Source organism: Chinchilla lanigera, unplaced genomic scaffold, assembly GCF_000276665.1.
Source record: "Chinchilla lanigera isolate Chin_1 unplaced genomic scaffold, ChiLan1.0 scaffold00137, whole genome shotgun sequence".
Classification (NCBI taxonomy): Eukaryota; Metazoa; Chordata; class Mammalia; order Rodentia; family Chinchillidae; genus Chinchilla; species Chinchilla lanigera.
Window position 1 is genome coordinate 1,521,043 of NW_004955538.1, and position 24,863 is coordinate 1,545,905.

At 45.7% G+C, this 24,863-nt stretch overlaps 1 protein-coding gene across 10 annotated transcripts in view; it reads left to right on the forward strand.

The window, feature by feature from the left end:
* Wdr20 (WD repeat domain 20) overlaps positions 1 to 24,863 on the forward strand; it is a 70,489-nt gene that overhangs the window by 707 nt on the left and 44,919 nt on the right. The window lies entirely within an intron of this gene.

The following is a 24,863-nucleotide window of genomic DNA, read 5'->3' on the forward strand; positions in this document are numbered from 1 at the left end:
CGGCCTCGTCCCCGGGTGGGAGTCCCGCCCTGGGCTGGGGGGCTGGGTGCGGGGTGGCTCGGGAAGGTGTGCACGGCTCCCCGGGGCGGCAGGCGGAGGAGCGCGCCCCGGCCCGAGCGGCCCTGCGCGGCACGCGGGGCTCTCCACCTGCTGCCGCACTGACACCTCGGAGCCTCTGCCCCTGGGGTTGGCACTTGGTATCTCCAAAGCCCCCCGCGGGAGGGGCGGCTGTCGTTGTCTCCGCGGAGGAACCTTCTGCCAGAAGCTGGGAAGAGGGTCCTCCTCTTCCTTGCGCCCGCGAGGGCTGGTAAGGGCTGGGGAGTAGAAGTGATGTTCCCACCGGGCAGAGCTGCTCGGAGGGGCTCTGCGTGAGCGTGCCCAGGTGAATCTTGTCGGACAAGTCGGGCTGTGTCCCAAAGAGGGAGGGATGTGCCTTAAGAGCTACTTTAAAGGAACCCTCCTGCTCGGCGAGGCTGGCGACCTAACAGTAACTGTGCAGCATGCAATCACGGTTTAAAATATCTTTAAAACTAGCAATTTATTAGAGCTTTTCTTTTCCTTGGCCATGTAACTATGTTGTGAGAACTGCCTACTTTTGAGGTGGTGGTTTTTGACTTGACTCTTAGGAAAATGAGGAAATTAGCGCCTCAGGATGGGACAAGGTGGTAACATTAATTTGTAAATGCTCAGTTAGTGTGAAAATTAACTACACGTTGAAGAGTGAGCATCCTTGAGGATGTCCTATGCGCAGATGTAGTACGGTGTTTCTGCTTGTAACAAAGGTATCTACAATGTAGAGAGTTGTTTCTTTCATTCAAGGTGAATCCTTATTCGAGTTTATTAGAATAAGTTCACTGCTACTTACACTTGGGGCATATTGTTAGAAGTTTCTCAAAATAAATAGCTTGACTTCTCTCTATTTTGGAATTGGGAAAGTGCAGTAGTTGTCTGGGAGCTGTAATTTTAGTGCTGCTCCCAGCTGTGTCCCTGACTTACTTGTTGGGTGACCTTGGACAAGTTATTTAACTATAATTTGCACATCTTTAAAAAGGGAGTATTACAATGCACATGTTGTAATTAATAATGTAATAATTGCAATGGATTTTAAAGCTCTGAAACACTCAGTAGATGTAAAATATAGCTAAAACAAACATGCTAGGTGCAGTGGTACATGCCAGCTACTGTGGAGGCTGAGGCAGGAGGATCCCAAGTTCAAGGCCAGTTTGGGCAACTTAGCAAGACCCTGTCTCAAAATAAAAAGTAGAAAGGGCTGGTGATGTAGCTCAGTGGTAGCATGTTTGCTTATTTAGGATGTTCAAGTTCCTTGTTCAGTCCTCAGTACCACCACCACTCCCCAAGGGAAAAAGAAAAGAGAGTAATTGTCAGTTGAAAAGCTGCCATCTTGACATTCAGGCTAGGACTAAAAAGATCAGGTTCCTTTTTTTCTTCCACAAATCAATTTTAAGATTTGTATTTATATAAATCACGATGTGGTTAAAAACTAAGTTCATTATCTAATTACTAATGCCAAGCTTTACTTTAAATTTTTCTTTTTGTTTGCTGGGTATAGTAACACACTCCTGCAATCTGAGCAATTGGGAGGCTGAGGCAGGAGGATTGTTGTGAGTTTGAGGTCAGCTTGGGCTACATAGGTATTGAGACCCTGCCTCATTTGTGATGCTGGATGTTGAACCCAGGGCTTTTTGAATGCTAGGCTAGTGCTCTACTACTGAACTGAATCCTTAACCCTGAAAGGTTATTTCTTTTTTCTTTCTTTCTTTTTTTGTGCTAGAGATTGAACCCAGGGTCCTCTCACTGAACTTTTTTTATTTTATTTATTTATTTTGTTTTGAGACAGGGTCTCAGTAAGTTGCCAGGTTGCCTAGATTGGGCCTGAACTTGGAGTCCTCCTGCCTCAGCCTTTGGTAGCGCTGGATTCACAGACATGTGCCAGCACACTTCTCAAGTAGTCACCTGGAGCCAGGTGTGGTGGTGCATGCCTGTAATCCCAGCACTCAGGAGCCTGAGGCAGGAGGATTGTTGTGAGTGCGAGAACAGCCTGAGCTACAAAGTGAGCTCAAGGCCAGCCTGAACTGCATGGCGAGACCTTGTCTCAAAAAACAAAACAACAACAAAAACAGGTCACTTACCTGGAAGTATCCGTAATAGCGTTCTCTTTTAGCAGAACACTGTTCATTGAGTAAAACTAATAGAAGTTTTTTCAAAAAGTTATTTTAAACTAGACAAATCTGAACTGCATAAATTGCCTTTACTTGCATAATTGGAGCCCTTTAACTTTTTTTGGTAAAATTTCTTTTTCATAGGGTAGTATTTTATAGATACACTTGCATTATGTACCAATTCTTTAATCTAGTAACTTGTAATTTAAAAATGTTTTCCATAAAAGAGTTTGCAGTTACCATTTCTGGGTATAGGTGATTGTTTTTGTGACTCTTCTGATTTTAAAACAGCAAATTATTTATAAAACTAAGTTTGGGGAATTAGGTAGAAGTCTACTGTCTTTCTTGCTATTTTGACTGTATTTTGTTTGTTTAGTTTTTTCATTCTTTAAGGCATATAGTTTTAAAACAATTATTTGGGTCACTTAGAAGCTCTAATTTGGATGAAATTTAGATTCAACTGAAATATGTGTGTAAAACAGGTCTTTCCTGAAGGGTCCTGCTGGAGTGGAGCGGATGAGAGGTGGTCTGCCAGTGACAGTGAGGCGTGTGGCCTTGGCCCTTCTAGCACATATGGGGAGGTCAGTGTCTGGAGCTCACAGGGGCCTTAGAGGATATTACGTGCCAGTGGTGAGGAACCTACCGTACGCATGCTGTAGTGGGCTTTTATCACTGAAAGTTCTAAAAGTTTTGCCAACACTAGCGTAGGCACACAGCCCCCGCTCCCCGCTCCCCCCCCAGGCAGACCTGCGGAAGGTTTTTCTCATTGTGAAGAAAATGGAAGCACAACTGGATCTAAAGAAATGTTTTAGTTAGAAGGTAGTGATTCCAGTGGGCCTGGTGGCGCAGGCCTGTAGTCCCAGGACTCAGGAGACTGAAGCAGGAATATCATGAGTTTGAGACCAGCTTGGACAACTTAACAATTTAGTGAGACCCTGTCTCAAAAAAATAAAAAATGGACAGGGGATATAGCTCAGGGCAAACGCCCTGGGTTCAATCCCGAGTACTTAAAATTTAAAAAAAAAAAAAAAAAAAAGAACATACTTATTCTGCAGAGTACCAGAATATCTCCTAGCATTTGGCCACAACATGTCACATGGAATCTCCTGCACCCGTGAGGAAGGTGAAAGTGTCTTTTCACGGTTGAAGTTCCAAGTGGGGTTCCTTGTATGAGATGTCATTTTGTGAAGTTATTTGGCTTAACTGAAAATAATTTGAACATTAACACCGACACTAATCGTTTCAGCAAAGCCTTGAATGGCTGCGATCACACAGCTGTTACCATGCCTGGTGATGCCGGCTTTCCGAGGTGAGGCAGACCATGCCTGCCCGCCCGCCGGTCTCAGAACCAGCCTCCTGCCATGCTATCGTAGCTTGTTACCTAAAGAGTGCTGGTTTGAGGGTGAAGTCTGAGGGTGCCGGCCCTGCTGGGCCAGTGCTCTGCTTTTCTGGAGTGCTCTTCTACCTGTAGTGAACGACCTCGGCTTAGACACGCTTTCAGCGAGCCCTCTGCGCAGCTCCAGGTTGGGTTGGTGTGCCTGTTATGTGTTCTTTTAGCTTCCTGTATGCACTTCGTGGTCCACACACTTTTCTGTGGTGTTTCTCTGGGGTAGTCTGTCTTTCTGTAAGCGAAGTGCCCAGAGAATAGGGATGCAGTCGCTTTTCTGCCCTCTTGTCTTTCAGTGCCCCCTGCAGTGTCCAGTGGAGTCAAGACTTTACTTTCCATTGAGTGAGTGACTGTAAAGCTGTACCTATCTATGCTATTCATTTCTGTTTTGTTGTTTTTGTTTTGTTTTTCTTCCGGTACCAGGAATCGAACTCACGACCTTGCACTTGCTTGCCAGGTAGGCGCTTTGCCACTGAGCAAAATCCCCGGCCCCATATCTATGCTGTTTTTTAAAAATATATTTAAGAAGCCGAAAAAACCAGTCAATTTCAGACCAGAAAGTAACTTAGATATTTTTTGGTAGCATACATCTCTTTTTGGAGGAGGTTATTATTTTATGTTTATTTTTGTTTTTTGAGACAGTCTCAGTGTATAGTTCAGGTTGGTCTTAAACTCACTTAAGTGGCCCAAGCTGGCCTCAAACTCAAAGCAGTCCTCCTGCCTCAGCCACCTAAGTGCTGGGATTACAAGTGTGTGCCACCATGGCCAGCTCTGGGTTTTTTCTTTTTCTTTTTTTTTTTTGAGGCAGAGTCCTGCTCTGTAATTTAGGCTGGCCTTAAACTCACTATACAGCCCTGCCTATCCTGTCCTCCTGCTTGAGCCTCAAAAGTGTTGGGATCATCGGTGTGCACCACCATGCCCAGCTGGGTGTTTTTGTTTTTGTTTTTGAGACAGGGTCTCACTATGTAGCCCAGGCTGACCTTGAACCCATAGATGATCCTTTTGCCTCATCCTCCTGAGTGCTGGGATTACATGTGTGTGCCACCAACCCTGGCATGTAGCACACAATTTGTGGAAAACATTTAAAAATACTATTAACAGTAACAAATACAGCTTTCTTAAAATTAAATTGCGTAGCAAGAGTCAGTGAAGTAATGGAAAGTAACCGAAGGGCACAGGTTACTTTTGATACACTTCTGTCAAGCCATGTTTATTACCTGCAAGATTTGTCTTGACAGCTTTTAAACTTCTAAGTCAGAATTACTTAACATTCAAACCAAAGAACCGTATTCCCTATCTCTGCCCCATTTAAGATTCCAGACCATCAGTGTACTGCTCAGAGATGTTATTGGGACAGTTCCGAAGTAGGTGGAAAGTATGCTTATTTTCATTGGTGGATGCACCATGTTGTCTCAAACTCCTGAACTCAAGCAACACTCTCATGCCACCCGTCTGTGCCCCTCCCCGCGGGGGGAGGCCTGGTGGCAAGGATAAGAAGTGGTCCCAGGGACTTTTCACCTCCAAAAGTTATATGCTTCTGTGTTCAGTTGTGTCTTATGAAATAAATCCATCTTTCTGTTGGGCGTGCCTTCATGTCTGGAGTGCATTGCCCACTTTGAGTTTAAATGGAGAAGGTGGGGTGCCTGGGAAAGCAAATGGGAGACACTGTGATTTCTAGTGGTGCTAGGGTGCAACCCACACGCCCTACCACTGAGCTGCATCCCCAGCCTTTTTACTTTGCGACAGGGTCTTGTAGCCTCGCTCCTAGTGGCCTCAGATGTCCCCTGTAGCTGGGATCAAGGCGTGTGCCACTGTGCTGGGCTGCTCGGGAGGTCTCAGCAGTAGGAAAGCTCCATGCTAACCATGCTGAGGGGCTGTTGGGGCCAGAAGAAGAATCAGTCCTTGGCCTTTGTTTTAGAGCCATGTTACTAGAGGAAAGTGGACTTGGGCAAGAATGAGCATCTCCTAGGGGAAATGTTCTCTTAGTGGAAAACTGCAGGACCACCTGTTGGTAACACAGGAGGGTGAACAAGATGCCTTTTTTGGGGGAGGGAGGGAGGACTGGGGGTTGAACCCAGGACCTTTGCATTGAGCTATATCCCCAGGCCTTTTTAATTTTTTTTTTTTTTAATGACATTGGACCTTGATAAGTTGCCTAGGCTGGGGCTTGCAATAGTGATCCTCCTGCTTCAGCTTCCCAGAGTTCTGAAATTCCAGGAATGCCCCACCATGCCCAGCCTAGATGCCTTTTAAAGGTTTTTTCCACAGATTGGTTTTAGATGCAGGACTGCTTCAGAGAAGGTCATGTTCACACCCTTCTTCCCATTTGTAATTTTCACACCTCTCCGATCCCCATTTATCATTTAGAAAGAGGCTCAGAAGTCTAAAACTTCCTATGTCAAACTGACTTTGAGAAGTCTTGTGCTTAATGTTGTAGGGCGCATGTGAGGTTGCTGAACGACTGGAAATCTATTTCTTTTCCATTAAGAGCTAACTTCCTGACTTGTGAAATATTGATAAGACTTGCTTATTTGACTTTGGAATCTTATATTCTAATGGGAAAGCATCTTCATTATCGCTTAAGTGGGATTTTTTTTTTTTTGCTTTTTCGCTGTACTGAGGTTTTTTTTGTTTTGTTTTTTTAAAAATTTCACTAGTACATTTTAGGTATGCATAATGGTAACACAGAGAATATGTACCTTTACTGGGAATTGAACCCAGGGAATGACAAGCTGCATTCCTGTCCCTTTTTATTTTACTTTGTGACAACATCTCGCTGAGTTGTCTAGGCTGGCCTTGAACTTGTGGTCCTGTTGTCTCGGCCTCCCGAGCAGCTGGGAAGCAGCTGGAATCATAGGTGTGCGCCACTGTACTGGGCAGGAAGCGCTTTGATTCTCTGCTTTCCTCCTCTTGCCCTTGCAGAGGTCGGTGGTGAGGCTTTGAGAGACACCATGGGTGAATGCAAGCAGTGCAAAATACACTCAGAAAGTGTCAGTGAAGACCATGAGATGGCCACGAGCGTCACCTTCAGCAAGTGCTAGCTAGCACTGCTCTAGACAGAGCTTTGCCCTCAAGGAACTTGTCGTGTTGATTGTAACTGAGATGACCTAGTGACTTCAGTGGTATTGTGGTGGGTAGGAAAGGTGAGCAAGAGTTTCTTCACAGTAAAGCCTGACAGAGAAGGTGGAGGGGGAGTTGGGCTGGTGCCTGCTGGAGCTGGGGGTGGAAACAGGGCTTCATCACAGCAAGACCAGCAAGTTTGTAAGGCTCAGCCTAGTTTTATTCTTTCTGCTATTCCATGTGTTTGGAATGTTCCATAGTGAAAAGTTTTTTACGCTAAAAAAACAGAAAACAGTGGACTTTGTCATTGAATGGTTTGAGTATATGGTTAAAGAAAAAAATTTTTTTTGACGATACAGGGAATAGAAACCAAGGCTTTCATGTTCTTTCTTTTATTAATTTTTTAATTTTAATTTTAAAATTTTTTTTCTTGAGACAGGGTCTTACTATATAGTCCAGGCCTGCCTTGAGCTTGTCATTGTCCTCCCTTAGTTTCCCAAGTAGGTGGGTTCACAAACGTGAGCCTTAGAGAGTAATTTTGTTTTTCACTAAATTAGTTTGTATAGAAATACAAAATTGGTCCTGACTGGTTATTCAGGAGACCCTGTATTCTTAACTACTCAGGAGGCCGAGTCAGGAGGATCAGAAGTCAAGCCTAGCCTGGGCAATTTAGTGAGACCCTGTCTCAAATAAAAAACAAAAAAGACAGAACGTAGCTCAGTGGTAGAGTGTGTGCCTAGAACACACAAGTCCCTGGGTTTAATCCTTGGTGCCACAACAAAGCAAAACAAATCCAGTAAATTGTCTGAGAATATCAGTAACAAGTTACCTTGTCTTCTGAACACTTTATTTTTTTATAGTAGAGTATAAGGTGAGTCTTGCTTTTAAAAAATGACTCATTCAACAACCATTTTTTGAGGATTTATTGTGTAGGGGACATTACTGTCTGTCTTGGATGTGGGTGACTTGAGGGTGGATTAAACCATACTTCCTTACCGGGTGTAGTGGTGCACGCCTGCAGTCCCAGCACTCAGGAAGAGGCTAAGGCAGGAGGATCACTGAGTTTGAGGCCAGCCTGGCTACCTAGTGAGACCCTGTCTCAAGACAAAAAACAAAGATCGACTTATGTATCTGAAATGCACCAATAAAATCTAATGTAAAAAAATAAAAACAAAAAGGACACACTTCTTGTCTTTTATGGAGTTTGTATTTTTGTGTTAATGATTGTAATGTAAAGTAGAAGGTATGTGTTCCACGTGTGGCCTAAGAAGTCTAAACATCAAGTGGATTTAAGGAACAAAGGCAGAGAAGTATTTCTCTGCCTCATAGAAGAATTCTGGGTCAGATTTCTTTCCCTTTTTTTTTTTTTTGGTCTTTTTGAGACAGGGTCTCGCTATGCAGTTCAGGCTGGCCTTGAGCTCACTTTGTAGCCCAGGCTGGTCTCGATCTCCCAGCGATCCTCCTGCCTCAGCCTCCCAGGTGCTGGGATCACAGGCGTGTGCCACCATGCCCGGCTCAGGTTTCAAATAGGTGATTTACCCCAAAATAGTGTGTGCAGGTTACATTTCTGTAAATTTTTTATTTATTTTTAATTTTTCAAGAGAAGGAAAATTTATTGAGGAAAAGGAATGGGGAATAGGAATGGTAGGTGGGAGATAGGAGGGGTCTCATGGGTTGCCAGCAAGCCCACTTCTCCCCTTTTTATAAATTTTTAAAGTTGTTGCCTTACATTTCTAATTTCAGAAATGCTTTATGGTTATTTCTGATTGAGCTTTAGCTGGCAGTTGCTCTTACCTTTCAGCATTGTTCTCAACTAAGCAGCTTTTTTGCTGATTAAATAATGTGTAAATTCAGTCATATTTTGCTCTGTTTAGTGATAAGGATTTTTTAGAGGTAGGTGTATTATACTCAAAACACGCCAACTTTGTTACACTTTACTTTGTGGCAGTAGAAAATGTGCTTGAATTTATAGATTTTACTTTCATTCATGAGGAAGAAATCTGTGCAGTTTATTTATTGAGACAGGTTCTCACTATGTACTTCAGGTTGGCCTTGAAATGACTGTAGCTCAGGCTGGCCTGGAATTCGTGGCAGTCCTCCTACCTCAGTCTCTCGAGGGCTGGGATTACGGCCATGTGCCACCACGCCGGCCTCCCCCTTTCTTTTTGAGACAGGTGTCAGATGTTCAGCCTGGTCTTTTTTTTTTTTTTTTTTTTTTTGTCTTTTTGAGACAGGGTCTCCCTATGCAGTCCAGGCTGGCTTTGAGCTCACTTTGTAGCCCAGGCTGGCCTCAAACTCGCAACAGTCCTGCTGCCTCAGCCTCCTGAGTGCTGGGATTACAGGCGTGCACCACCACGCCCAGCCTCAGCCTGGTCTTTAACTCTCAGTCTTCCTGCCTCAGCCTTGGAGCCCAAATACACCTTGCCTCCTTTAAGTTGCAAGTGTCAGGTATTGTGTCCCAGCGGCTGGGATTCTGCTGTCATTCTGCTGTCGGTGGACTGTGACTTTCAGGGCTCAGGAGAGGAGCTGGGAAAGCAGAACAAGCCTCACAGACCCGAGAGAGCCTGCGGAGAGCAGGGTGGTGGAGATGGCAGACGTTCGCCGCAGGCCATGTGCGCACCGCGTCTGTGTGTTAGATCACGGTTACTTACTCGGGCTCCTTGCTGAGCATGAGTAGGATTTAGGGGCTGTGTCAACAAGGGTGGGAAAATGATTTTACATCCTGTGTCTCACTAGCCCTAGCTGGAACCCAGGGGTCGCTCGGTGAGGAGTGCTGGCAAACAGTCACAACAGTGGTAGAGGGTGTGGCCACAAGGGGCAGTCCCGGCATGTTCAGAGTACACTGTGCGCTGCTTGTATTTCAGGTGTCATTTACACTCATCACTACTTTGAAGTCGTAGTAGTCCGTGGATCTGCCCCTGGATCTTGTTATTCAGTATGTAACGAAGTCTGTGGAAATTTGTGCTTGTTTGATGTGGCGTAACTATAGTAGAGATTTCTTATGTACAGTAATCTTACGTTTGTAAAAACGCTCTGAGTAGTCCACGCACCCTGATTTAGAGGAGTCTTGGCTTCTCTTCTCCAGTGTTACGAGTGTGATTAAATGTTTCTCGTGTCCTGTTACGTGAAACTTTCTGCTCCACAAAGAACGCTGTGCTCCTCATGGTGCTTGTCACTCAGGAGTTGATTGTGTAGCCGTCTGGGTTGCCGTGCCATTTGCTGCTTTTCTTCTTGTTCCCGGTGCTTCTTTTGCCCTTGCTGCCCCACCTAGCACAAGGGATACAGAAACTGCTCTACAGGATGGATTCCTGTGCTCCATCTGGCCTAAGTGACAAGCCGTCAGAGTGTAGTGTGGCTTTGTCTCAGCTGCGATAGGAATTTTTTTTTTTAATATGGGGACTTGGAATCGAACTCATGACCTTGCACTTTGCCTGGCAGGCGCTTATACCACAGAGCTATATCCCTGCCCCCTCACCCCCCGTTTTTTTTTTTCTGCGATGGGAATTTAGGGAGGCTTTAACAAGGTGATGTTTGAGCCAGCATGGAATGCCTGCTTGTAAACCCAGCACTCAGGAGGCTGAGACAGGAGGTTTGTGAGTTAGCTGCATAGCAAAACCTGTCTCCAAACAAAACAAGGAGACATTTAAATTGAAGTCTGATGGATTTTTGGCTGAAGGAGGACAGGATTTGAAACCAAGAGACGTAGAAGCCCAAGACCTAGGGATGTGGATGTCAAGCTGCACTGTGAAGTTGAAGCTTTGCAGTGCTTGGGGGAGGACGGGTTATGTTTTTAGGGGTAGCTATTTATTTTTAATTCTATTATTATGTGTTTTTTTGGGGGGATAGGCTCTCACTGTACAGCCCTGGCTAGCCTTGAACTCATGGCGATTCTCCTGCCCTGGCCTCTTGAGTGTTGGGATCACGGGTGTGTACCACCACGCCCAGCTCCCTTAGTGATGGTCATTTAAAAGTTGGCTATATCCTTGCTTCTGGTAGAATTTTAGGTGTGTGTGTATGTTTTTTTTTTTTTTTTTTTTTTGGTGTGTGTGTGTGTTTAAGATAGGGTCTTGCTGTGCAGTTCAGGGTGGCCTTGAGCTCACATTGTAGCCCGGGCTGGTCTCAAACTCACAATGATCCTCCTGCCTCAGCCTCCTGAGTGCTGGGATTACAGGCATATGCCCCAATGCCTGGCTTTTCGGTGTGATTTTTAAAAAGGTTTTCCAGCATTATATTTTCTGTTCTTGGTCCTTACTGCTGAGTGATGCAGTCCAGCATGTCTTCCTCCTTCAGAGCCCCGCCCCGCCCTCCTCAGGGGCCTGTCACTTCTCTTCATCTCTCTGTTGTGTTAGTTTCTGCTTGCGCAGTGCCCCTCTTCCCGACACTACTCCCAGCTCAAGGTTGTGACTGCTCCTCAAGCCCAGCTTGTGCACACCCTTGTCTCAGCCCTGGCCGTGCTCTCTGCCTCCCGGCCACTCAGCTTGCACAGCAGCTGAGGCTGCCGCTTGTGGCTGTGGCTGTGGCTGTGGCTGTGGCTGGCGAACGTGCCGTGCCTTGCCGATGGTGGGCCTTTGCCGGCTGCGTGCTGCTGACTCTCCACCCTCCTACAACCTTCAGGAAGCACCTTCCCGTCCTTATTCATAATTGATGGCCTTCATCTTTCTCTGAGCACATTAAGCAGTCAGAAGAAAAAGAAAGAAGAAAAAAGTTGTAGATAAAAGCTGAGGCAGGAGGCTCACCATGAGATTGAGGCCAGCCTAGGCTATATAAGGTCAAGGCCAGCCTGAACTACAGAGCGAGACCCTGTCTCAAAAACAAAGAAAGAAAACCAGTCAGAAGAGAACTGTACCTCTTCCCTGTCTCTCCTCAGCGCCCGCCCGCCCTCTGTATGAGAAGGAGCCAATCCTGCCTGAGGCCGCCTCCCCCACCTGCCGGCTGTGCCTCCTCTCCTGCACCCCGGCTTTTCCGTCCCTGCAAACCCGTGCCCCAAGTTAAACACTGAGGGGCCTCTCCCAAGCCCCGCTCACTCCCTGGGGTTGTTTCCTGGCTGCTGCTGCCCTCCACCGTGCCCCTGCAGTGCCCTGGCGGAGGCTGACCCAGGCTGCACAAAGCCGAGGGCCCGTGACACTGCCTCCATTAACTTAGTCCAGGCCCGTCAGCGATGCTCCTTGCCATCTGACTAAGGGTTACAGGGTAGAGATTTTTAGTGAATTTTGCAAGGTATACATCTGTCGCCATAATGTGGTTGAGGACTTGAGAGATTGGCTTTAATTTTTTAAAAACTTTTAATTCTATAAAATACTTCCATAGCTCACTCTGGAATATAGGGCAAGGTTATATTCCATGTCTGTCCTCGCCCTCCTGACTGCTTGCTACAGGTGATCATTTTGCTTTTGATTCGAGCATCTGTTGTTAGACCAATAGAGTATCTGAGCAGAGGTTTGAGGAAGGTGAGAGCTTGGTAGGTAGGGATGCTGTTTTGCGTTTTATTTTTTCCTATTCATAAGAGAGGGCTTTTTCATGCTTTCTTATAGTTGCTTTCTTCCCTGTACCATGTATGTACTATAATTAAACTCTTTGTTTTTGTTTTTCTCAGACAGGGTCCTGATACACTGTTCATGTGACCTTAAATTCACAGTCCTCCTGCCTCAACCTCCTGATAAATAGATGAATCTTGATTATTAATCTCTTACTTTATTTTTTGGGTTTTTTTGAGACAGGGTGCAATGCTCGGTTCAAGGGCACTAGGATTAAGGATGTGAGTTCTGCCTGCTCTAACTAGCTGGATAAGATATAAGGGATAGAAAGAGCTGTGGTCGTCCCTTGTTATGCTACCTACTGTTTCTCCTCTGTGATGCCTTTCTGCCTCACTACCCTGCCTTGGAGCCCGCGGATTATGGACTGAAACCCCTGCAAACTGTGAGCTAAGTAAACCTTTCCTCTTTTAACTTTGGGTGTCAGGTATTTTGTCTCAGCAATGAGAAAAGAAACTAAGACACCTTCTATAGCATTGTACTAGTTTTATTCCTGTGTCCTGAGAGTTGCTTGTTCTTCTATGGCATTATCTGGAATGTTGTCGGATCTGTGTATTTGATGTGACCTGTGAGAAATTAGTGAAATGGTTAATTTTTGTTATTAATTAATATTTAGGGTACTAGGGATTGAACTGAGGGCCTTCTCACTGGGCTACATCCCTAGCCTTTAAAAATTTTGTTTGAGACAGGTCTCACAAAGTTGATAAATTGCCCAGGCTGGTCTGGAATATTTTATCCTCCTGCCTCAACCTCCTAGAGAGTGACGGGTGTTGTAGATGTGTGCCACTGCACCCAAGGGTTAGTGAATGTCTTGCTTTTCCTATGAGGAATGAGGGTGGGCATCTTTTTGTGTATTTAAGTGTGAGCTGGGCTTTTTTGAACAGCGCTTCACATTCCTTGTCCTTGCCCTGCCTTTTTTATTGGATTGAGGGTGTTTCTTAAGGGCTCTTTCTGTATCGGGCGATTTGTCTGTGATGTGAATTGCAGATTTTTTCCTTCCTAGTTTTCCATTTGTTTTTTTCTTTTGCTTGGGATATGCGTGTGTGTTTGGTTTGCCATTAGGAATTTTCATATTTTTGTGGTTAAATCTGCAAATTTGTGCATTTTCTTTTATAAATTTTCATAGATTTTGCACCTCAGTTAACCAGTTTAACCGGTTGCCAGTCTCCAAAGGTTTAAATAAGGGGAAACAGATTGACATTTTAATATTTGGGAACTAAGTTTAATAAAGACATCTGAATATGCTGCAAAGTGTCAATGGGCTGTGATTCACTTGTGGGTTTAGGGTATGGCATGGCCTGAGTTTTATTTTATTTTATTTTATTTATTTATTTGTCAGTCTTTTTTTTTTGAGACAGGATCTCGTTATGCAGCTCAGGCTGGCCTTGAGCTCACTTTGTAGCTCAGGCTGGTCTCGAACACGCAATGGTCCTCTTGCTTCAGCCTCCCGAGTGCTGGGATTACAGGCTTGCGCCACCACGCCTGGCTCCCCTGAGTATTTTATAACGTTCCAAATGTTTTAGTTTGCAAGTAACAGGAAACCCGTTAAAAGCAATTTAATTTTTAAAGGTTATGCATCGGTTTCTGTTGCTGAAAATCCCTTTGGGTGGTGGGCTTTAGCATGAACTGCTTGTGGTGCGTGCTCCATGATGTGATTCTCTTGGTTCTGTCTTGCAGTCTGTCAGCCAGGTTTGAGTGGCCAAATGTTGGCACAGATGTTAGGCTTCACATCATGGACAACCTGGACTGGCTAGGAGCCAGGATCTAGTAGGAACATGAACAGCTCTTCTAGAGTCTCAGAAGAAGGCTGTGTCATGGAAGCCCCAGGAAACCTTTCCTGACTCCTGGCCTCAGACTGGATTATCAGCCGTGCCTGTGGCCAAGGAAGCACACAGTGCGTGACCTGACCTTGGCTAACCCACACCTCTAGCAAGGGGGTCAGATTATCCGACCCCCTGATTGCTATGGAGACCAGTCTGTAAGCAGGGGAGTGAGCATGGACTGGACAGTGTGCAGGTGGAGGGGAGGGGCCTCCCCAGTACTTCTCGGGGACAGCCTGGGTGAGGAGGTGAGTGTGTGACAGGGATGCTGTCGTCGTGACAGGCACATAAGCCTGGTGTGGCAGCACTGCACTCCGGCACAGTCCCCGGACCTGCTCTTCCCGTGCTGCTGTTGTTGATTGTGGATATTCTCTCACCTCTTTGTACACTGTTGAAATTTTTTAGTTTGAATCTGCCTTCCCTTCTATATTATGAATCTGAAGGGGTGAAACCATATCTCATCCATATCCACCATAGTTTGTTTTTAAATGAATGAATTGGTCAGAATTACAATCCTCTAAGGCCTCACTTGAATAAATTGGGTAATCTTTCAGAATCCCTTTCAGGAGCCGACTGTGGTCTATGTCAGTTCCCGAAGTTCGCAGAGAGAGGTAGGCTTGCCAGCCCCTTCTGTCTTGGTGGAGAGGCTGTTAGAAATTAGTCACAGCCTTGGCTGTGTGCTGTTAGAGTCCTCTGTGCCAGCGAAAGAGGAAGCTGTGTGCAGTGTCTTCCGTGCGCTGCGCCAGCTTTGCTTGGAATCTGTGCGTTCCTTATCCTGGAGTCTCAGAAAGAAGTACGCACACTCTCTTGTCCAGAGAAGGTGGCTTTGCCGCTGTCCCTTGTCAGTTTTCTGTTCATTACAGAATTACGCGACTCCATACGTTACTCTTTTTTTCCTCTGGATTCTGGGATAAGTGAACATGTAGTTATCAAGACTGAGGGCAGTATGAAGTTCACTTATTAAAAAAGGTGGATGTCCTCAGGGCTCCTCTTGGTGTGCGGCAGTTGGAGGACACAGGTGGAGCTGGAGAGGCCTTGCAGAGGGCTGCCTGCCATGCTGCATGTGCAGCCTTAGGCAGAGCTGTGGTCCAGCTGCTGCTTCTGTGTCTCTCCTTGCATGAACCTTTTCTGTCTGCCCAGTGGGCATGCGCTGACTTCCCGGTCTCCCCTGGTGCCGGCCTCCTAGCCTCTTTCCTGCTGTAGCTCCTGCCCTCATCTCCAGTGGTTTCATTTCCACCTGCACTGCTTGGTTTTGTGGGTATCATGGCCACCTAGGGTCTCCCCAGCCCCCTCTGGCATTCTGTCCCATTGGGACACTTAAGGTCTTGTCACACCAGCCCCACTGTGAATTCAGGTAGAAACAGTTCTCCCTGCACTACAGCCTTGGCTCCCAGCACGCCGATTCTCCAGGATGCTGGTTGCTCAGAGCCATTGGACACATCCGGTCTGTACCTTCCTTGGCCTCTCAGCAGCACTTGACACTGCTGATCATGTTTTACTGGGACTCCTCTTGTCTTGACAGTTCAGTGCAGGCTGTCTACTTCTGAAGCCCATCTCTCTGCCATGCACTACCTCACCTGCTTTGCTGCTCCTTCCCTTATGCCCAGTTGCCACCCATGGCCTCTGGCTTTGGAGATGAGGTCTCGCGGAGTTATCCAGACTGGCCTTTAATTTGGGATTCTCCCACGTCAGCCCCCCAATAGCTGGAACTGCAGGGCAGCGCCACCACACCTGCCCTAGTTTTTAACTGTTGCATTTCCTTAATAGCTCAGTTCTAACCCTTGCTTGCTTTGGTGTCTCTGCTGTGTTTGGAATTACATTTCCCTTTTGTTCCTGAAATGGTTCATGCCTTTTCTCTTCCCTCCCCCAGATAAAAGTAGTTTTTCAGTAAATTAACCCAGTGGGTATTCCTGTGAGAACACAAATCATTGAGGGCAATTAAAACTTAAACTAACATATGTGCCAGCAAAGCTCTGTCTTAGTCACTAGATCTTCCTCGATAGTGCTTTGCCAGTTCCTTCCTGGCTCCTCATGTGCCTTCTGCTCCATGGGCCATCTGTCTGCACCTGGGATGTGGCCATCTCTGCTTGGAATGTGGCTGTCGGTCTCCTCTGCAGCCCATGACCTGCCCCAGAGCCACAGTGGCCGGTCGTGTTCTGCTGTGCCACTAGCTGCAGCTTCACTAGTTCATTTATATTTGAATTTTTTGCTGAATAGACTTACAGTTTGTTACCTAACATTTTGTTTTTAAAGAAACAGCTCTCATTCCTTCATTTTCTATGATGTTAGTATGTTCTCTTTATTTCCATTCTGTTTCCTTTAGATATACTGTAATCTTTTTATCTTATGAATTGAAAACATAAGTTTTCTTTCATTCCTTCCCTCCCTTCCTCCTTTTTCCGTCCTTCCTTTTTTGGTGGTACTGGAAATTGAACCTAGGGATACTCTACCACTGAGCTACACACCAGCTTTTTGAAAGAGTAATCATAGTAACTATTAGTATTTGCAGTACTGGGGATTGAACCCAGATCTTTGCACTCAGCTATAGCCCCAGAACCCATGTCCCTTTTTAAAAAATTGTTTGAGACTGGGTCTCTTGCTAAGTTGCACAGGCTGGTCTTGAATTTATAGCCCTGCCTCAGCCTCCTAGAGTGCTGGATTTACAGGCATGCACCTCCATACCCAGCTTCCGTTTTCTCTGAGATAGGGTCTCACTGGCCAGGCTGGCCTTGAGTTTTCAGTCCTCCTCCTGCCGTTGCCTTTGCAGTAACAGGATTATAGGCGTACACCTTTGTGCCTAGGTCTCTCTTGCCTTTTAATGCTGTGCTCAAGGCTGTAGAATTCCCTCCAAATATTGCTTCAGCAACCTCCTCTTAGATTTGTGGTAATGATTGTTGTTGATATCTAAGGATTTTATTACTTCTATTTTTAGTTCCTGTGTAACTCTTGAATTTCTACATAGACTTTTGTTTTTGGTTTTGGAGACAAGACCTCAAACTCAGGATTGTGCCTGGCTCTAAGTAGGCAGATTTTAGTTTCTATTTATGATACTTGGCTTCTTAAGTATTGATTCACCTATTTACATTTATGGTCATGGAAAGTGTTTTTATGATTATTTGAGTGGGGATGAGGCTTCCTTTGTGCCCTCATTAAAATGTCCCATGTATTTCTAAAAGAGTATGTGTCCTCTGTTTATTAGGGTCAGGATGGCACATGTGCAAGTTTGTTTGTTTGTTTGTTTGTTTTTTGGTTTTTCTCCGGTACCGGGAACCGAACTCACGACCTTGCGCTTGCCAGGCAGGCGCTTTGCCGCTGAGCTAAATCCCCAGCCCCACATGTGCATGTTTGATCAAAATTGTAATGCTCTTCACATTCTCTGTCATTACTGATTTCTATGACTGCCTTATTTATCAATATCTGATGATGTAAAACAACTCACTATGATTCTGAACTTGTCAATTTCTTTTGTCAGTTTTGCTTCATAGTAAATTTAGAATTGTTAGTCTAATTATTAGTGTATTATACAATATAAGTACTAGTGTATTGGTATAATTATTAGTATATCGTACCAATTTATAGCTTTGCCCTAAATTCTTTTTTTATCTGGTTATTATTTGCATACAGTGGCCTTATATCCCTTATTTTCAATTTACCTGTATAGTTTTGTGGGGTTTTTTTTGGTACTGGGAATCAAACTCAGGACTTTGTGCTTCCCAGGCAGGTGCTGTGCCACTGAGCTACATGCCCAGCCCCTATCTATATAGTTTTATTTTGATGTGTCTGGTGCTGCTTTAAGGCTTCTCAGAGGAGTTAAAAGGAAGCTGGGGAGGGGCCAGAGACATAGCTCAGTGGACAGCACCTGCCTGGCAGGCGCAAGGTCTTGAGCCCAATTCTCAGAACCAAAAAAAAAGGGAAGCCAGGGAGTTAGAGATAGGGAGGAGAAGAGAGGTTAGTAAGGTTGCAAGGGCTAATTCATGCAGTCCTGGTAAGCCATGTTATTAATTCTGTTTTTAATAGAAGGGTGCTGGGAGTGCCCAACCACTGAGCTACAGCCTCAGCTCTTCACAATTTTTCATTCATTTATTCTTTGCAGTGCTGGGGATTGAGCCCAGTGATGCTGTACCACTGAGCTACATGCCCATCCATTTTTATTTTATTTTTTTTAGATGGAGTTTTCCCAAGTTGTCCAGGTAGGACTTGGACTTGCAGACCCCTGGCTCAGCCTCCCTAAGGGCTGGTATCACAGGTGTGTGGTGCTGCACCTGGCCCTCTTCAGTGTTTTCTATTTCACTGTCATTGTGAGACCTCCTTCTCCTGTACTGCTCCCTTGCCCTCTACTTTTTTCACCAGTTGCTGTTGACTTTATTTGCAAAGTGTATCCTGACTGTATCTACTTCCCCTTCCATTGCCCTCCCTCATCTCACCTAGGCAGTTACACCTTCTGCCTGGTTTTCTGGCCCACTCTTGCTCCCTCTAGTCTCATCCCTATACAGTAGTCAGAATGAGTGATCTTTAAAAATTGTGAATCTGAGCTGGGTGTGTTGGCTCTGGCCTGTAATCCCAGTACTCTGGGCAGCTGAGGCAGGAGGATTGCAAATTCAAGCTCAGTCTGGGCAATTTAGTGATTTAAGGAGACCCTGCTTGAAAATAGAAAATACAAAAAGTGATGGGGCAGTAGGTAGCTCAGTGGGAAGGCCCTGGCTTCCATTCCTAGTATCAAAAAAAAAAAAAATTGAGTCTGAATCTGATCGTCATTCCCAGGCTAGAAACTTTCAGTGCTTCTTCTTGCGTTTCGCTTGAAAAACAGAATTAATAACATGGCTTACCAGGACTGCATGAATTGGCCCTTGCAGCCTCACTAACCACTCTTCTCCTTCCTATCTCTAACTCCCTGGCTTCCTTTTTCTTTTTTTCGTTCTGCGAATCGGGCTCAAGATCTTGCACTAGCCAGGCCGGTGCTGTCCACTGAGCTATGTCTCTGGCCCCTCCCCGGCTTCCTTTTAACTCCTCTGAGAAGCCTTAAACTTCTTGCTACAAATTCTTAGGTGTGGTTTTCCTTGCCTGGAGTTGCTGCTGCTCCTGCCCTTTCTCCTTCATCCTGTGGAGAGGAGCTGCACCTACCTCCCTGCCTTTAGAGCCCGGTCCAGTGATGGTGAATCTTTCAGAGCATTCAGTAGTCTGCTGCAGCATGCGTGCCATAGGTTCGCCACACTGGCCTAGCCCCTCCCTTGCTAGAATCTGATCCTTGCCGTTCTCTGCCCAGATGTGACTGCCCATCCTCTCCAGAACGGGACTGGATCACCCTTTCCCTCAGTCTCTGCACTGGCCTTTCTTGACTGATTTTTGTCTTCATAGACCTTACTCTCTGACATTTATTCGAGTCCTGTTTTCTGGGTCTGCCCTTCCTAAACTTCGTAAGGGGAGGGATTTATCTGTCCTCATTGCTAAGCCCCCAGAGTCTGAAACAGTGCCTAGCAGATACTGTGGGATTCAGTAAACAGTGGTTGAGTGGATAGGGAAAGAATGCGCCTCAAGCAACTTAGAAAGTCTCATTTCTAATTTTCATTAGAAAGTCCCAGGCTTCTCTTGGGCCTGCTTCACTTTTTAATAGGTAGTAAATTCATTCACATAGTTCAAAATGTAAAGCACATGCGCAGGGTAAGTGTCGAGATCTGGCCCCAGCAGCCAGGTTCCCTTCCTCAGAAGAGGCCTGCGGGTGTTAAATTCCTGTGCAGCTTTCCAGAGACAGCACGTGAAATCGCAGGTACATTCTCTCTCTACCCAAATGCAGAGGCACTCATTTGCACCTTGTTTTTGTTTTGTTTTATAAATATACTGGAGATTGTTCTTCCCTCCATGAGCAAAAGGCTTCTTTATTTAATGACAGCACAATATCCCATTGTGTGAATTTCCCATAATTCCCCTTTTGATGGCCACTGAAGTTGTTGCCAGTATTTGGCTATTACGAACTGTGTTGCTTTAAATAACCTTGTACGTCATTTCATCATACTGTTCATGTATCTGAAGAATAAGTTGCTCTGTATGGATTACTGGGTGAAAGACGTGCAGTGTGCTTTGTCATTTGGACAGACATAGTTGAAGTGCCTTCTGTAGGTCATACCAGTTTTTACTACTGGCACAGGGTACTATTTAATCTTTGGCAATTTGACAGATGAAAAACGGTATGTCTCTGGACTTTTTTTGTGTTTCTTATGCTAGGATTTAAACTTTATTTCATATACTTGAGCGCTGAATTTGTACCTTCTGTGAGTTGCCCAGTCCTGTACCAATTTTTCTACTAGGATTTTGGTCTTTTTTTTTTTATTTTCCGGTGCCAGGAATTGAACTCACGACCTTGCGCTTGCAAGGCAGGTGCTGTGCCGCTGAGCTAAATCCCCAGCCCCCTTTTTATTTTTTAATTTACTTGGTAGGAGCATTTTTAGAAATGTGATCTGAATTGTAGACATTCTGTCAATTGTTTTCAAGTTTTGCTCACCGTGGTTTTTCTTTTATAGAAATTTAATTTGGAGGGTTTTCCTAAAGCCTTCTAAGTTTATTTTTTAAAATCATCATAGTTCCGTCTTGTACTGTTGAGGTTTGTTTTACATTTGATATCTCTCCTCACTGCTGAGATTTATTCTAGTATAAGGTGTGAGGCGAGGTAAAATTTCCAAGCCCTCTGGCCCCTGTGCTGGGATTGAACCCAGGGCCGCACATGTGCTAGGCAAGCTCTCCACTGCTGAGCTACAGCCCCAGTTTGTTTTGTTTTGAGGCAGTGTCTCTCTCAGTTGCCCAGACTGCTGTCGTACTCAGTCCCTCCTTAGACTCCTGAGTAGCTGAGATTGCAAGTGTATGTCTTGCACACCCAGCTCAAACCCATTTCTTTCCCCTGATGCTGAGGATTAAACCCAGGACCTCTGTTGCTTTTTGTTTGTTTGTTTGTTTTTTCCAGTACTGGGAATTGAACTCACGACAGGACCTCTGTTGTTGAGTTACATACGTAGAACTCAAACCCACTGAAAAAATAACACATTTTATGGAAAATAACTCGTAGCTATTTTGTGCTGAGCTCTGAGTGGTACAGGTCATGTCTTGTGTACTTTCAAGTACAAAATGTAGCCACGTGTGCTGGGTGTAGTGGTGCACGTCTATAATCCCAGCACTCTGGAGGCTGAGGCAGAAGGACCGCCACAAGTTCAAGGCCAGCCTGGGCTAAATAAGCAACTTCAAGGCCAGCCTGCATTACATAGTGAGACCCTGTCTCAAAAAAAAATTTTTTTAAGCTAGGCATAGTGGTATATACCTTTAATTTCAGCTCTTTGGGAGGCTGAAGTGGGAGGATGGCAAATTGGAGGCTAACCTGGGCTATTTCGTGAGACCCTGTCTCCAAAACCAAACCAAACCAAACCAAAACTGAAAAACAAAGTTGGGGGATATAGCTGTTTTCCCTGAGTTCAATCTCTAGTACTATACAAGCAAAAAAGTACAAAACGTGACTATCCTTTTCTTTCTTTCAATAATGGGGATTGATCCCAGGATTTTGTGCATGCTAGGCAAGTGTTCTGCCCCTGAGCTACATCCCCAACACCCCTTCCCCCACTATAATGTTTTTTAAAAAATGTATTTTGACACAGGGCCTCGTTAAGTAGACCAAGCTGGCCTTGAGTTTGTAATCTCCTACCGTAACTTCCAAGTAGCTGGAATTACAGATGTGTGCCACCATGTCTGGCTGTGGTGGCTTATCAGTAATGCTGACTTTAAAAAGTGATTGAAGTACAAACTATTGGTAAACAGTGTTTTAAAACGAACTTCACAGAAGTTCCTAAGTGAAGATTGAGAAGATTAGCATAGTAAGTGCAGTGATAGCTGATGAACATTATCTATTTAAGAAACTTGTTTAGTAAATTACATAAAGCGGAAGAAAGAAAAGATTTTTCCTTTCTGAGTGGGGTGAATCCTGGCTGAAATCTCTTTCGGCTCTTTGATTAACGCCTGATAATACCAGATTAACACCCATGGAGGTCAAAGCGGGGCTCGGCGTGCTCCCTGAGTTTGCTGCACTGCGGCAGGGCCTGCAGCTGTCCGAGGAGCCTGCACTCCTTTGCCCTTTTCTCCTGAGCCTGGCCCCAACCACTGTCCGGCTCTGTGTGCAGTTGTCTTTCTGGGGGCCGACTTGAGCAGATTTGTGTCACAACTCACTTTACGAGAGCACCGCATCTGAGCAGGGCCAGGTACGCAAAGCTCCTGCACACTCCAAAGCCCCTTGTGATTCTCAGAGAAGGGCTCCCACACAGACTCTGGCACCGCTGCTGTCTCCGCTTGTTCTGTCTGTTTCAGCTTTCTCTTGAGTGCTTTTCCATACCTTTTGCTGTTCCATACTGTTCCCTAAATATTTTGCTTCTTATGTGTGCAAAACCCACCAGGCTCTAGGAACTTTGAAAAGCAGCAGTATGTGTCACAGCTCATTCAGGGCTGGGTATCCTTGGAGCTTGGCCTCCTGTTTTTTATAATAAGAACTTGAACCTTTCAGAAAGTGGTAGGGTTTGAGCACTGTAAATTGCTTTGCAGATGTGTCTTCCTGATTGCTTGTGTCCTCCGCATGGGAGTGGATCATATTGTACCCCTTTCTCTCCTCCTCAGGGTGTGGTTAGTGGCCAGTGGGGATATGTGTGCAATTTCTGCATGCAAATATAAAAATGACAGCCAGGTATGGTGCACACATCCGTAATCCCAGCACAGGGTAGGGAGAGGCAAGACAATCCCAAGTTCAAAAGCAGCCTGAAGGGCTGGGGATTTAGCTCAGCGGCAAAGCGCCTGCCTGGCAAGCGCAAGGTCGTGAGTTCGGTTCCTGTACTGGAGAAAAACCAAAACCAAAAAATAAAAAAAATTTAAAAAAAACAAAAGCAGCCTGAACTACAATAGCAAGTTCCTACCTAAGAAGAAAAGAAAAACATTTTTCATTTTTTATTTATTTAGAGACAGAGTCTTGCTATGTAGCCCAGGCTGGCCTTGAACTCGTAGCAATCCTCCTGCCTCAGCCTCAAGAGTGCTGGGACCACAGGCATGTGTCACCATGCCTGGCTACAGCCTTTGTTTTAACCAGAAGCACCACCAAGCTGAGCTGCTGCCCTGCATTTCTCAGCTTTTCATATCTGTGCAGCCTGGTCCCCGGCCAGCAGCACCTGTGTTGCCTTGGAGCTTGTGAAAGTGAAGCTCCTGGGCCTCCATTCACCGCCCCTGGGAGTGCTGGGAACTGAACCCAGAGCCTTTACCCTGGGCTGCAGCCCCAGACTTTCTAACACTGTTTATTTTGCACAGGGTCACTGACTTGCTAAACTGTCAAGGCTGGCCTTGAACTTCTGATCTTCCTGCCTCAGCCTCTCAGAATGCTGGGATCATACCACGTGCTGCCATGTCCGGCAAAACCTCCTCAGTATTTTTGTCTCAGAAATTAAGTTGTACTTCACTGGTGGGTAAATTGGTGTACTGCACAGCTCTGACCTCTGAACTTTATATTTTCTAGGAATTATAATATATGAGTTTAGTGAAACTTGGTTGGTTGGAAAAGTAGTTTCTCTGGTGTATCTCTGGTGTACCTTTGAGCTCCCTCCGAGTTCAGATTCCCACACACACTTGTTCGTGACAGGCGGCTAGACAGAGCGCTGCTGGTTCTGTTTCCGTGCTCGGTCTCTTTAGTTTTCGCTGGAACACTGTGAACAGGTGCAAGTCCGTGTTATTTACTTAACGATGCAGGTTATCGCTCACCCCAGAATCCAAAACCGGCATCCACAGAACATTCAAAAAGTATCTAGTCAAGCATTTTGGATTTTCAGATTAGGGAATCTCAACTGCTGAAGTCTGTGTAATATGCCAAAATCCCGAGCACAGAGTGGGGTGGGCTGCATCCCCTGGCTCCACGGCCGCACCCAGCAGCTCCTCCCAGCCCCCACTGTAAGGTGGCACTGAGCCTTTGGGATAGTAGCTGCTCCTTACGTGTGTTCCCCAAGACAGGATCTGTGAGGAGAATGGGGTGATTTGTGCGCTCACACAGGAAAATGTCAGCTAATCGGACCTGGCCGAGCAGCACTGTCTCTGGTGGCGAAGGCAGGTGACTTCTGGAACAGGCAGTATCTAGAATGGGATGCCGTCCGCTCAGTGCCTCCCTCGGCTTGGCCTTCTCACCTGGTACTGGTGCTGCCTGGCTGCTGTGGCTTGGTCGTACCGTGTCCCCTCGTGCTCTGTTGTGCCCATCGCGCAGACACGTGGCGTGGGGCCCTGGGAGTTTGTGAGAGCAGCAGGAACACCTGGACTCGCTGTGGACAGCACAGTTGGGGGACGTTGTGTTATGGTGTGTCTTCATGTTGAAAGACAGATTGGAGTGCTTGGCCTGGCCAGTGATTAGGATCGGAGGTCTTTGCAGAACACTGCAAAGACTGCTCTTTAGTTTGTAGCCACAGCTGCTGCTTATGGGACCTGCTCATATTTAGAACCTCAGCCTTTGTCTTTTTTTTTTTTTCCTGGAGACAGGGTCTTGCTATGTAGCCCAGGCAGGCCTTGAAGTTGTGATGATCTTCCTGCCTCAGCCTCCCAAGTGCTGGGATTACAGGTGTGCACCACCATACCTGGCCCAAAATTTTTTTAAACACAAGGATGGCAGAAACAAGAGGCAATTTTAAACCAGGCTGCACAGATATGAAAAGCTGAGAAATGCAGGGCAGCAGCTCAGCTTGGTGGTGCTTCTGGTTAAAACAAAGGCTGTAGCCAGGCATGGTGACACACGCCTGTGGTCCCAGCACTCTTGAGGCTGAGGCAGGAGGATTGCTACGAGTTCAAGGCCAGCCTGGGCTACATAGCAAGACTCTGTCTCTAAATAAATAAAAAATGA